Genomic DNA, 13,050 nt, shown 5'->3' on the forward strand with positions numbered 1-13,050 from the left:
TGTTTTTGCTTTTGTTTTGTTTTCCGCAGACTTTTGGAACCATACCTCAAGTAAGTAACCAAAATACATGTTGTATTGTTTTTTGGTATGAGTTTATAGAAAATTACACTTGATGCTTAGAATCCACACCTAAAATCTGGACACTGATGGACACATTAAAAGATTATCTGATTATGTGGATACCTTCTTCCACATTCAGTTATTCTTTCTCTTCTCAAATCATTCTTACTCTCACACAGAGACATACACACACAAAGGACACACTAGTCATTGCATTACATAAGGCATGGCAACTTCCACTGTGCACACACAAAACTACACGCGCACAAACACACACACACACACACACACACACACACACACACACACACACACACACACACACACGCCTCTTACATACCCACACCCAGATTACAGAAGCTCAACTAATTGGCTTATAGTGTGGGGCAGCATGTAGATCTACAAAAGAGGAGGAGAAAACAACCACATAATGGCAACACTAGTGTTGAGTGGAGTAATACAAAAAATGATGGAAGAAATTTGAATGCGTGAAATACAGATATTAAAATATTTTGTGTCTTGAATTGACAATAGGAATGACAACATTTTGCAGCTTGATGTGGATTCAAAGTCATAAATAAAGTAATAACAAGGAGGTGTGTTTCAGTGGACTCACCGTGAGCAGAGCAGCATGGATCCAGCAGAGCAGCAGGCCACAGCAGACCAGAAGAGCGTGCACACACAAACACAGAGTGGTGGAGGGGTATGAGCACAGAAAATCAGACATTGCTTTAACCCTGGACCTTATTTCACATCAAATCAATGTGTTTATTTTATGAGCTGCTTCTGCTTCAGCAGCATCTCTCAGTTAGATTTAGTTGAAAATCAAGGTCAAGTAATGGGGGATTATATCTTTTCATGCATTTATACCATATACATAAAATAGATTTTACTGCCTTTTACTACTTTTATGATCCCTACATTATGATGTGAATGAGAGTGGGACAAAAAGGCAAGAGATTTTAACCAGTGACAGAATTCATTCAGTATGCTCGTAAGTGAAAGTGGCGCAGCTGATTCCTGTTCACCCCTGACTCCTGAGCATCCAGAACAGTATGAGAAAAAGACAACACACAGCAGATCTCCTCTCTAGCGTGACAGCAAGTAATCATGTTTTAATCTAATTCTATTGACATAATATCCACATGATAGCAGAGTGAAGGGAAACACACCCACGCCGGGACATTTAATTACACAAATAATACATGGCTAAGTACATTAAAGTCACCTCCCTCTGTGCCTGAAGTCTTGTCTCGAAGTCAGCTTCATTTTTATCAGTCTCAGTTTGGATCATAATAAAAATAATACAGGCTGTTTGAGGGAAGATATAATTTCATTAAGGCTGACATTAAAAAAAATAAATCCACTATCTGATCGCCATTTTTGAAATCAAACGTCAAAAGAACTAAAGTTCAAAATAGTGATCATCAATATGTAAAATCTGCTTCTTAAATTGGAAATAGCAGGCTGGTTTTTGGGGTTTTTTTTGTTTGTTTTTTGACATCACACCTGCATTTACTTAACTGCAGAGTACTGTTACTATCTTTTAGACAGTAAGTGTGCAATGTAAGTTTTATAAATTTCTAATAACAAACAAAAGAAGTCAGAAAAATGTACCTGATCAGCAAAGGTCCCATATTGCAGAAATAGTTCCCACACTGAGATTAAGACAGTCGTAAGTCTTGACTCCACACCTAATCAGCCTGACCTGATCTCTCCCTCTTTTTCTCTCCTTGCTCTCTCTCTTCTCTGCTACGTCTGTCCACCTCCTGTTTTACCCTACGCAAACCACACAGTGCGCTATATATTAGCTAGCCCACAGAGCAATTCTCACTTTGCCCCTAGGCTGACTGCCTTAGCTCCACAGTGTGGAGCTGGTCAACCAGGCTACCTGTATCCTCACTGTAAACCAACAGACTGTGATCCTGTCGATAAGCTAACAGGCCTGGCTATCAGAAACACAGTGTCCCACAGCCAGGGAGCTGCTGTCAGCTAGCTGGTCGGTTTCCCATGCAGGCACGAGATCAAGCCAGTACAGATTCTCTGGAGGATTAGCAGCGAGTCCTTCTGAGGGGAATTACCCTGACACAACCATCTGGACAGCAAAATATTGCCCACTATCCAAACCAACTATCGTCCAGCCAACTCTGTGTCCTGATCTGAGGAGCAGTCCGCTATTGCGCAGCCATCCCTCGACCCTGACCTGAGAAACCAAAATCATTCAACCCCTTGACCCTATGATAGAAAACATTAATTATGGCCCTGGCAACGGTGTAACTTGATTCAAAAGACAGCAAACAATCAGTTAAACTATCAAGTCAGTAGATACGTATGGAGGAATGCTTAGATTAAGTGGTTTAAAGCTGTATTTCATGTGTGATTTTCACTAATAGTTTTATGCTGATTGTAACTAAAAAGTGATTTCATTTTTAGTTGTTTATGTCTGCATGTAGTGCTCTATCAAAGATCGTGAGGAAGTTAAAAGATTAGGATTTAATTGTAAACAGTCATTTACAATCAGTCTGACACAAGATCTGATACAAGATCTTCAAGATTTTACAGTGTGTTTGTGGAGCTACGGTATCATGTGCAGTGGCTTGCTCATCATTAAAGCTGAACCATCATCAAACTTCATTAAAGTGCAATTAGACAATGCTACTATACATAAACATTATTGCATCCTCACTGCCCATTAGCCGGTTAACTTGGGAGAAGCCTGTTCAATAAATCATTGTCTGGTAAATCTTGTTTGTGGAAGAAGGCTGAAATCATTTGAAGACTTATAGAGTCCTGAAAAAAGATTTTTCAATATTAAATAATCGAGTATTAATGTTGTAAAGGTGTGACAGGTGTGTCTTCTGCTGTCTTTAATACTCTGCGAACACTTGCACAACACTGCCATCTTATATTTGAGGACCCTGATGCTTATTCTCTGTTTTAAAAGGTTCAGTTAAAATACACATATTATGCAGAAGCGATACATATAATGCACTATCAATGTATTGACCTATTGCCCAGAATATGGCCTGTTTAAATAGAGCAGAGACACACCATGCACCAGCAGGAAACACATATCTGGTTAATCGTGTTCAACAGAAATACACCGAAACAGTCATCGCATACCTCAGTACTCATAATACAAACCACCATATGTGGTGAGTGATGGAGGAGATTGTCCATTGCTCACTTTTCTGCCAATATACCTCAAAGCCATGTAAAGTAAGCGCTATTTAGTAAAATCTTCTGAACAAACCTGGTGTTTGTGCCACTGCATAATCTTTTTTTTTTTTTAAGTAAATCATCAAAATAGACAATGTTGTCTAGATAAAGGCCTGCATACTTAAAAATAAATAGATAAATACATGCACAAATGTACACACCCAGCCCAACCCTGCACTAAAAACTTGATAACACAACATAATGCACACAAATTACACACACACATGCATCAAGCTGCGTTTTACCTGACAACCAGTTGATAACCAGCTGGAACAAGCTGCTTGACTGGACAGAGTATTTCCCTGTATGACTGCACTTCTCTCGCTCTCTCTATCTTCACATGTGTCATAAAAAAAAAATACCAGGACAATGAACAAACACTTCTCTCTCAGTTCATATCTGTTTGTTTTATGTAATGTCAACCACTAGCTCTCCCGCCCCCTCTCCACACTTCTTTGTGTGTGTAGTAACCCTAAACTCCAGGATCAGGTGTCAGATAAGGGAACGAGGAAGAGAGAGAACTTATTAAATAGAAAGAACCTGATGGAGAGATAAAAACGAAGGAAGGTTGCCAGTCAGAAAGATTAAGAACTCAGAACATTGAGAGAAGATTAGGCAAGAAATGGGGACAGGGAGAGACAGGAAACTCATAAAATGTTAGTTTACTCTGAAACTCGTTTTTCAGTTGTCACTGCGCGCGTGCGTGCGCGTGTGTGTGTGTGCGCGCGCGTGCACTTGTAGTCTCACACTACCACACAGAGGGGACTCCCCCTCCCCACTAGGGTAGGAGCAAGTCTCCTGGGAATTAATGTCCTGCATGAACAAAAAAAAGTTTGTTTGTGTGTGTATGTGTTATAGGTGTGTCTTGAATTAAGAAAGTTCAAACAGGAAAATACACAAAGTTTGTATTTGTTTTGTGTGTGCACATGTGAGCAGGGCAAATGTCTGGCACCTCACACCCACAAACTATTAACTGGCGCACAGAAAGCCTCTGTGCTGTTATGTTCCGGCTCTCTAAATGCCAAATATTAAGCTGAGGAGGATGTTTCACTTGTCTCTTGCATAAATTCTTTGACTTTAAAACCGAAGCTATTCAATGTCTGAATCATAAAAGAACCAAAGAATGCATGAAATCACCACAACCCACCACCTCTTACATATTTAGCTGAGCCAGCATGATCTCATAACGTCATGCATAACAACATATATTGGAAATCTGTAAATCCACTGTCAGAAGAACCCTAATACACTTAAAAAAAACAAAGATATCAATACAATATTTGAAGCGCCAACTATAGTGTAATGAAATACAACTTTGCGAGCCTTATTGGATGCACAGATAGTCTCCTGTGTCCTGGAACCTGGATGCACCACAACATACAGGTTTGCATGAAATGTCTGATAAGCTTCACTGAAAGCTGTAATTAAGCAAATGAGCTGAAAAGATTTTGTCTTCGCTTTAAGAATAGTAGCTCTCTGTAACAAGCAAGTCATCTCTCTAAATAGGCTGTCAGATAGTAGGTTTGACTGCTCTTTAATGCATTCAAATTCATAAAATGTGTTGGGGGTTATTAGATGGTGGATGTTTGTAATATGTATACACTTTTAAGATTCACTATTTTTCATTATTTCTTTCTTCTTATCTCCTTATTAAAGTTAAGAACTCAATTTTCCAAACCCCTAGTCTGGTGGTAAAGACCACTGGTGGTGATGCTTCACTCCCAGCCTGTGATGCATAAAACTGAGCGGCCACTAGAGGACAGCAGCTCCTCTTTCCATCACTTCAGTCTCATCCAAATCGGTGACAAATGAGGAAAAAAACTGACCTTCAGCTCCACAGCAGTGTTTGACCAAGTGTGACAAAAACACGAGTGTAATCTTGAAAACATAGTGATGTGTGTCAGATTATGAAATGAATGTGTCTGCGAGAAATGCCCCGTCTTCCTCACGCGGTAGACCACTGGATGTGGTCTTGTTTGGTTGTTTTCATTCTTTTGCACTCCACACAAAGTCACGCAGTCACACTGAAGCTGTTCTAGAAAAATGTGAAGAATTTTGTGCTTTTCATACCAAGAGAGCAGAGAGGAAAATTCACATCTCACCCCAGCTCAATACTGTACATACTGTGCAGCATCCTGACAAATGTCATAAAATGTCTCTTATGAAATTAAATCTTTAAAAATGTGAATGAAAATGTTGTTAATAAATGCTTTTGTCATTATTATATAATATGTTTATGCAACAGAAACTATTTTTTTAACTTTCTGACCCATTTAAATTGACTATAACTTTATTTTGTTGCCATTTGCCTCAATTAAACTTTCAATTTCTCTTTAAATTTCTACCAGTGTCACTTTATTATCAGTTTAAATCTGTTTTGCTTATATTTTGCAGGCAGAGGCAACACCAGTGCCTGATAATGTGGCTATAATTGCGTTTATTCCAATATGTACTTTGGTTAGCAGATTAAGAACATTGTGCAACGTTGTTCTGCAGTTGGAGGATATTTCCAGTAGTACTTTAGTTTTCCATCAGTTTTATTCCAAATCCATCTTAGAGGTTGAGGAGGCACCATCCAGATTTTTCCAGCAGCCACCTGTCGTCCAGACTCTGCCCCCGCATATCACAGACAAACTTGACATGAGTGTTTCCTGTCTCAAGTGAAAACACTGGAAAGAATCTCATCCTCTGGTATCCATGGTAACGAGCTGATCCTTTGCTGCAACTTCCACAACCAAGACTGAAGCTGAGGTTTTAATATCTACTGTAGTCTTGCAGAGAGGTTGCAGTGTCATTTCCAGCATCTACAGTACACAGTGCTGTGTCAACACTCAGAGCCTTCACCATCTTAGCATGAATGTTATTTACCAAGAAATGTTGGCAAGAAGTTCCTCAAACCACTCCTTCAGCCTGATAAATACATCCACACCTGTGGTCAACATCTCCACCCCTGATAAAAATGGTCAACCTCTCCCTACCGAGTTATCTGATAGTGTGCCATGACCTCTTTTAGGCCAGACACCTTTGATGTGGCTTTCCCAAACTCCTCCCTCATCTGATATTTTGCTAACTGAGGCTATAGGTCCTCCAGATGTCCAGTTTCACTCTGAGGTCCTCATATGTCCTGTGGGTCACCCTGAAAGGTCAGGATGGGAAATAAGTAGTGGTTTGAACTGGGACCACTCACAGACAGCTTCCACATGGCAGTCAGATGTATGAAAGCTATTTCATTTGATATATGTCTAAGTACTTAACCTGTTGGTTTCAAGATATCTCTCAAGTTACCTCCTGTTTTTTTTCCAGCAAATTACAAAACAAAGTTGCTTTCACTGTCACTCCGTTCAAAAAAATAATTTTACTATTGTTCCAACAGTTTCCAGCAGTACTTTCTATACTGGCATGCTTTTACTGAGAGAACAGATATTCATTCATGAACGGATGGAAACAAACCCACATGTAAACTCAATGACTTTCACCTACTTTAATATCTTTAAGGGAACATTTGTTAGATACTGATTAACTTAATACTACTTGTTTTATTAAAGTGCTCTCTTTCATCTTACTATTACAAACAATCTGTATAACAAGTATCTGTTGGCCTAACAGACAAAGGAGTGGAAGAAAACGGCAGACATACACTTGAAACTGTACTGAACTCTATGGTTCTAACCAAGTCTCATCCTTTCATCCATTCATCCATCCATTCATCCATCCATTTTCTCCTGCTTATCTGAGGTTGGATCAAGCAGTCCAGACGTCCCTCTTCCCTGCAACATTTTTGTTCTTGTGGGGATCCCAAATTGTTCCCAGGCCAGATGAGATATATAATCTCTCCAGCGTGCGAGGCCTCCTACCAGTTGGATACACCTGGGAGACCTCCAGTGGAAGGCACCCAGGAGACATCCCGATCAGATGCCTCTCTACTGCCTCCTTTTCGATACAAAGGAGCTGTGGCTCTACTCTGAGCTCCCTATGGATGTCAGAGCTCCTTACCCTATCTCCAAGACTGTGCAAGGCACCAGAAGTGGATGAGATTCACCCTGAGATGCTGAAGACATTGAGGAAATTCTACACCAGGGTGCTGGGTCCTCCAACTGCTCAGGAGGAACAACGACGATGCTTTCCTGGGCTTGGAACAAAGGACGAACTCTTACCCTGGCAAGGTTACTTGAGGGATCATGGGAGTTTGCCCATCCAGTCTACATGTGCTTTGTGGACTTGGAGAAGGCCTACAACCAGGTCCCTCATGGATCTTGTAGGGGGGTTATTGCAGGAACATGCGGTTCCAGGACCATTGCTTCGAGCTATCCAGTTCCTGTATAACCAAAGTGAGAGCTGTGTCTGTATTCTTGGTAGGAAGTCAAACATGTTCCTGGGGTGTTGGCCTCCGCCAGGGTTGCTCCTTGACATCAATCCTGTTTGTGATTTGCATGGACAGGATTTCAAGGGGCAGCTGGGGGGAAGTGTGTGCCCGGTTTGGGAACCTCAGAATTCCCTCCCTGCTTTATGCAGATGATGTGGTTCTGTTGGCTTTGTCAGACCGGGACCTTCAGCTCGCACTGGGGCAGTTTACAGTTTATATTGTTATCACTGTTATTAGTTAATTGATTCATCAATATTAGGTGACATCACATGATTTCTAGAATATCTGCATATATCTACTGAACTTGAATGAAACCTGAAACAGGGTCTTATTAACAGGAGTGTTGACAACACCGGTGTGTGTGTGTGTGTGTACATCCATTAGATCCATCCCAATACATTTTACAAGGAAATATTCAACTTTTTAATTCACAACATTTATTTGGCCAGTGTAGTAATTAACTGCTTTTTCAAGTAGGATTAATTTAGAAAATGTGATACCTCAACCTGTTACCTCATTTAAATGTCACTTTAATACATCAATAAAAACTAATAACATTACAGTGATATGCAAAGGTTTGGGCAGCCCTGGTCAAAATTTCCATGACTGTGAACAAGCAAAAGAAGACGTGTTTTCTACAGAAAGTTAAAGAGAACACATTTCTTACTTTTTTTTTTGTTTTGTTTTTTTTTAATTTCCATGTTTTACAGTTTCAAAGAAACAAAATTTTGGACTAGGCATGCGCAAACCTTTGCATATTCACTGTATCTAGCGCGTATGTACAAACCACTTGATTCCTGTAGAATCTCTGTCATTGCTGATAATAATAATAATAATAATAATAATAACAACAAACAATATCAACAGAACAAGCAGGGGACCGGTGCAGCGCGGTGAAAGCTGACTTGCTGTCGCTTGTAATCGATCTGCCGATCAACTTTCTGTCGACCTGCTGATCAACTTTCTATCGATCAGGGCTTCCCCGCGCCGCACGAGCGACCTGGCGCGCGCGCGGCTTTTCAGTTTTTTATCCTCCCATTGAACCGAGAGAGAGAGAGAGAGAGAGAGAGAGAGAGAGAGAGAGAGGGAGGGAGAGAGACTGTCTTGTCGCTTCCGGCTTCAGACACTCAGACAAACAGCGCTTTACTACGGACGGAGAGGTGCCGAGCGACACGCATGACAACAGAAACCTCCCCTAAAACTACTGATCCTCAGAGCGGACTGTGACGGGATTTCACTGGTCTGAAGTTTCCTCGAATCAAACAGAAAGAAAAAGAAGGACCTGCCCGTGGAAGAGAAAGACATTTTGGAAAAAAAAACAAAAAACAAAAAACCTTCTTCTGTGGAGGAGGAGGAGGAGGAGGAGGAGGATTTTTTGGGGTGAGAATGTGAAGAAGCCTAAACGAAGCAGCAGCAGCAGCGTCGAGCAAGTTCGTTCATGGAAGAAAACAAACACACACAAGAGGAGTAGAGGATAAGTGATTGTGGTACACAAAGAGTCGCGGCTCTGTGTGTTGTGTGTGCGGTCCGAGTGTGTGACACACACACACACACACACACACAGAAGAATTATCCCCGGGATATTGCTGTTGGTGTCCGGCTGAAATCTTCACTGAGACCATTATCAGTGTCCCGGAGAGGCCGTGGAGGAGACGGGACGGAGCTGAGGTAAGACAACCCAGGGCCTGCTGCCACGCCAGGACCCCCATCTGAGCAGGTTGTTATTGTTGGGGAAAGTTTATTACACTTCAGTAACGCAACTCTAGTGCAGATGGAGCGGTAACAGTAAAGGTTGTCAGGATTATAGGCCCAGTCAGCCTCTTGGTAAGTGTGGAAACGAGGAAACCAAACTATTTTTAGTGTTTTAAACAATTTAATTCTTATTTTTGATGAAACTGTTATTTTCAAAAGAATTTAGTCCTTTTGAGACTTATGGATTTCCTCATCAATATATGCTTTATGATTACAGATGTACTCAGTTTTAAGTAACAGCTGCTTCACAATGATATACAGCACTAATGCTGTATATTCATTTTCAGCCACAGTGCCACTTAGATAAGGAGTCGGGCAGCATGTTATAGCATCTGAATTCAGAAATGAATTATTTCGAATACCTTATCTAATCTACTTAGGTTTTGCTTTCAACAACTGTATATCTAACAATAGTTATTTATGCTGAAGAACTGAAACTCAAATACTGACATTCAAATAGACCGAACTGAAGCTCAGGTTTTTCAAGATTTTCTGCAAATTTGCTCTTCAGCTAAACAAATGTTTTGCACTTCACTGTTTGCTCATAAAAAGGAAGACGAAGCGATAGAAGACTTGACAAGACATTTGTTAGACCAGAGGTGTAATAAATTATTTTATCAACTTGCAACCACATCCAAAATGGGAGCGGCTATTTGAACCCAACACTTGCATTATGTTGGCACTAGATAACTTGGTTGCATTAGATTAGAGGTTACTGTGAGGTCTGCAACTAACAATTTCTTTCATTATGGAATAACCTGCTGTTTATTTTCCTTGATTGATCCCTGAATCCATTGTTTGGTCCATAAAATGCCAGAAAATAATCAAAAATGCCCATCACAGTTTTTCAGAAGTCAACAAATGTCAGTTTGTTTTGTCTGACCAACAGTCTCAAACTCCTCCTTATACTGGAAAAGAAGGAATAATCAAATTCCTGGTATTTTTTGCTTAAAAATTACATAAGTGAATAAACAAAATAGATGCAGATCAATCAACATATTGATTCATTTACTAATTGGTGCAGCTCCAGATATTTCAAATTTGGTTGGTTTGTTGTCCTGTAAAGGCCCTCTTGTGGCCTTTTCCCCTTTGGGAACCACTGAGCTTTAAGATTGGTTCTTGGTTAGAGTATCACATCTACTCAGAGTAGGCAATATGGATAAAATCTTCTGTGTAAATTTGTTTTCACAGTATTGATATATACTGTGATATAGTTAAGTTTTCAGAAATTATATTTAGGAGCTTCACATATTAAAGTTTTTTTCAACCAGACAAGGATGTGTGTGTTTTAGCTACAAACAAGAATACAAAGTCACATTAGTGCAAAAATCATATATCCAATATTACCTTAAATTAATCCTTCTTATTGATGTGTGACATTTCCCACATTAACTTAACATACCCCGAGGGATTCAGAGACTGTAAATATTGCAAAATCTCTCACGGGAGACAAATGTTTACAATCTCTCTATAATATGTTGTCATACTGGCGCTACCCAACCATCTGCTTATGTAAATTTCAAGGAACAATCATCGTCAACATCTTCTAAACTTTGTAGTCAAATGTGATTTTTTTTTGGCCAACTGTATGTAGGTTTATTGCCCACTTGTGTAGGCAAGTGGACAGTTTGAACCCTCGCGCAGTCCCACTCAACCTGACATTAGGCTGTGCTGAAGCACAGACAACATTTTGAGGTAGTTTACATGTGAGGTTATGCCAGCCAGTATTTGTTTGAGTTTTGTTCCCCTTTTTATTGCAGTTGTCACTTTTGGTGTACAAAGGCAGTATTATTTTTTCCATTATGATTATGCCATCTCAGCACTGTAGTCGGTCGTGGTCAGGGTGATGGTTTGCTTCTCTGTCCTGCTCTGTGGCTGTTGTTAATTGGTGCTAATGTGATATCTTCCAAATAGGCTGGAATGTCAACATAGTCTTCACGGACAGTTCAGCATATTTTCTGCTGACACACTTATCTTCAAGGGAGGTGGAGATACGTGGGTGCCAGAGCGGGACTGAGGAGACAAAATACATTTTGTTTCTAGCTGTTCTAATGCTTTTCTCTCTTCCTGAGTGTTTTCTTCCAAGAAATATACTGTGCCTTTATTACACTGGTGCGGTGCAATGGATGTCCTCTGTTGTATTTGGTCCGACTGTTAGGACCCAGTGAAGAACCTTTAAATGCTACATAGATCATGGCTAACAGTTTTGAGAAATTCCTCTGTTTAGTACCTTTTAATATTATATTCAGTGAAAGTTTAATGATCCCTGAGGCGAAATCTGACCTTTTGGCAAGTGCAAAGCCCTTTAGTGCAATGTGAAAAAAAGTCTCTGGGATGTAGCTAACCATGTGCGACATGCAGTGTGAAAAATGTGTCTGGCTGCCCAGTGTTGCTCCAGTACAACAACTGAGCCATTTCACAGAAAGTAAATCCAGTACTTCTGCATGAAAGATTCAGAATAGACAACGGAACCAAAATAGCCTGTAAACACCTCTCTTTACTTCCTCGCTCCTCATTCTTTCACCCAGCTCTCTCAGGCCTCTCCTGTGCTGTCTCCTCCCTCTTTCTCTCTCTCTCAAACGTCGCTCATCTTCGTCTGTGGGCCTTCATGTTGTTTTCATGAAATCTTTTTGGATGTTGGGGTCTAATTGGCAGAGAGAAGTGATTATACGGAGTGAAAAAAGCAGCACTGGTGGTTAGTAAGCCACTCGAGAGACAAGCCATTCAGATTGTTTCCTGCCTCTCTCTAACTGTGTCACTCCCCAACAAGGAAATCCCATGTTTACCTCACAGTTCATGGCCTAATGTCTTAACTTTTCTGGAATCAAAACACATCCCAGGGCAGTTTCTGGCAGCTCAGCACATGACGAGGGTACCAGTATGTTTGAGAAAGCCCGAGGACTGGACTGAAAAGAATTTCAAAAGCTCTTGTTTCAAAAAAGTAGGAGCTTCAGTTTGTTTTTTCTCACTGCTCTGCATGACAGAAATGATTACAGTGTGCGAAAAAATATACAACGTGTTTCTGACTCTGTTTGGACACACACATACTGGATAATCTGTCTGAATCAGACACAAAGTGCAGGACATCACTGCTGTTGGTATATTAATGCGTAAGTAGAATTTTGTCTCTTCGTCTGACGACGTTAAAACCGAATGTGCAGAAAGATCATTGGAAAAATCAGGCCTTTCTTGCCGTGGATGCGCAGTTGACCACTGAGCATCAGTGAAGCTTATTTGCATAGCTTATTTCAGAGCAGGACGTGATACTACAACCTGTTGCCCGTGTTCATAAACATACAGAGGTTGAGCGTAAACACCTACAGGACTAAAATGAGAGTCAACAGCTGTATTATTACTGGAACCTGAGTGCATCCTTCTAATTAACAATAGCAAATTCTAGAGTAGCGTCTTGATTCAGGGACTAAAATGACTGGTTTTGGTTCCCGAATGTCTGTTTCTGATAAGAGTACAAGCCTCCTGCACTGTTGCACAGCTTAAATAGAAAGCCCAGTACGTGATTGTTCTTGAAACCGATCTTGATTAGTTTAATTTGAATCAAATAAGAAGAAGAACTTTTCCTTTGGCGGAGGAATCACTTGCTATTTCTTGAAACAAGCTTGATAAATCTGAGTAGAAGACCAGAAGTGTGCTACAGG

The 13,050-nt window shown here is 40.4% G+C and overlaps 1 protein-coding gene across 2 annotated transcripts in view; it reads left to right on the top strand.

Moving 5' to 3' along the window:
• Window positions 1-8,436: 8,436 nt before the first annotated feature.
• itpkb (inositol-trisphosphate 3-kinase B) overlaps window positions 8,437-13,050 on the top strand; it is a 28,868-nt gene continuing 24,254 nt past the window's right edge. For both annotated transcript variants that reach the window (XM_071478935.1, XM_071478936.1), the window contains exon 1: window positions 8,437-9,310. The gene's annotated coding sequence lies outside the window, so the exon portion shown is untranslated. The remainder of the gene's footprint in view (window positions 9,311-13,050) is intronic.

This window comes from Trachinotus anak, unplaced genomic scaffold (genome assembly GCF_046630095.1).
Source record: "Trachinotus anak isolate AG129_WGS33_773 ecotype Australia unplaced genomic scaffold, CSIRO_AGI_Tana_v1 ptg000005l, whole genome shotgun sequence".
Taxonomy (NCBI): Eukaryota; Metazoa; Chordata; class Actinopteri; order Carangiformes; family Carangidae; genus Trachinotus; species Trachinotus anak.